We start from the raw sequence: 1883 nt of genomic DNA, 5'->3' as shown, positions 1-1883 counted from the left end.
AGCTGAGGCAGCTCAGGAGCATTTTCAGCCTCAGACTAATTCAGCCCTGTGCCTCAAAGCACAAGGGAGGCTCAGCACCCAGTACCCCCCACATCCGCTGATTGAGACTGTTAACTTTTAACCTGTTAAGCACAACTCTTCTTTTGCACAATACTCATAGTTATATACAGGCTTATCATATTCCTCCTTATTATATATATTTGTATATTTTTATTATGTTTTATTCTATTATTTAATGTGTGCACTAGGCTGAGTATTTAGAAAAGCACTTAAATAAATGAAATTAAATAAAATGTATTATTATTATTCTTCTTTCTTTTCCGTACTCTTTCCATTACATTCCCCTGTCCTGCTGTGCCAAATTTAAATTTTCCCCTTTCGGAGATCAATAAAGAAATATCTTATCTTAAATGAACCAGACAATACACACGCTCTGACCTCTGTCTAGCAAACTGAACTGTTTGGATTTTTTACTTGAACTGTTCCATCCCTACATACATTTATTATCATTTATACACTACACAATTTGAGTTTATATATTTTAATTTATATTTTATCCTCAGTACTGCTATATACTTTGACACGGGTGTCTATTTCCCCAGCTGTTTTAGTCATCAGTATGCATAGTTGATTCTTGTTGATGTCTGTCAGATATTTTGTTTGTGATGCATTTCTCTTGCAATGAATCTTGTGGCTTCCCACTTCCCATGCCACCATTCGATGTGTCTTTGATACTTTGTGGTTGGCAAGGATCCTTAGCCATCCTCCATCCTTGGCTTTGGGCCATTAGATAGTGTATCACACATGCATCATGGTGGATACAAAAACAGATAAAGTGAGAAAACTTGCAGAAGCATTATAACAGTATTGACTCGCAGGAAGCGGTAACAATTAAACTATCAACACAGAGTACATGCCACTGTCAACATTCATTGCCTGTTGATATTTGTGAGGCTGCACCTTTGTGGTCTTGTAATGGGATATATTATATTTATGGGTTTCAGTGTTTTCTTCTCCATATTGGTAAATGAGGTGAGCAAAACATTAGAAATATTATAATTCAGTTCATCAGGCATTTTCAGGACAGACATTTTGATATGTACAGGTGTAATTAATGACACTAATAATGGCTGCGATGTAAGCCTTCATTAATGTTTATCAGGCACACCTGTGCTCTTTCTGCTTTACGTGAGGTAGTATATATTACAGCGCCTGTACAGGATTGCATGACATTGAACATCACCTTCTGTTTCCTATATCCTTGTGTTTTATCTCTAACCAGTCAGTATAAATAGTTGATTTTTCTATTCTGAATTGTGTCCAGTTTACCAAAGAAAAAGAAGTATGCGTAAATTAAACAAATTTATTTATTATTTGTTATGAGGTCACATACATTTTACAGTCGCATTGGATTTTAAACATTACTAAAAACTATGGTCAAACCAAATCAACATTAAAAATATATATATTCTCGTGGACAGAGGCAATTCAGTGCTTGAAAGTGGTGGCCAGGTGCTTACATTAACTATTTTGATTTTTTCCTTGTCTTTAGTAGTAGTGGAGTGGCTAATTCAATTATAAAACAAAAAACTCATATTACTATAAGCCCATTTAAGTCAGATTTACAATTAGTGTATAATAATGTTTGTACAGCATCTACCATATGTCTCTTTGTTGCTTTACTTTATTACCTGAGGGTCTGATGGCTCAAAGGCCAAAACATGGAGCCATTTGCAGGTGGGAATGCTGTATATATATATATATATAGCTGTATTTTATGGTGCATGTGATATATATATATATATATGTTATATTTATTGTACTTATATGTCTATACGTACTGGCATATTATATATAAATATAGTATATTTATATATTTATAG

Source organism: Morone saxatilis, unplaced genomic scaffold (genome assembly GCF_004916995.1).
Source record: "Morone saxatilis isolate NCDOM2014 unplaced genomic scaffold, NCSU_SB_2.0 Contig11, whole genome shotgun sequence".
Lineage (NCBI taxonomy): Eukaryota > Metazoa > Chordata > Actinopteri > Moronidae > Morone > Morone saxatilis.
This window is presented reverse-complemented; position numbering follows the sequence as displayed.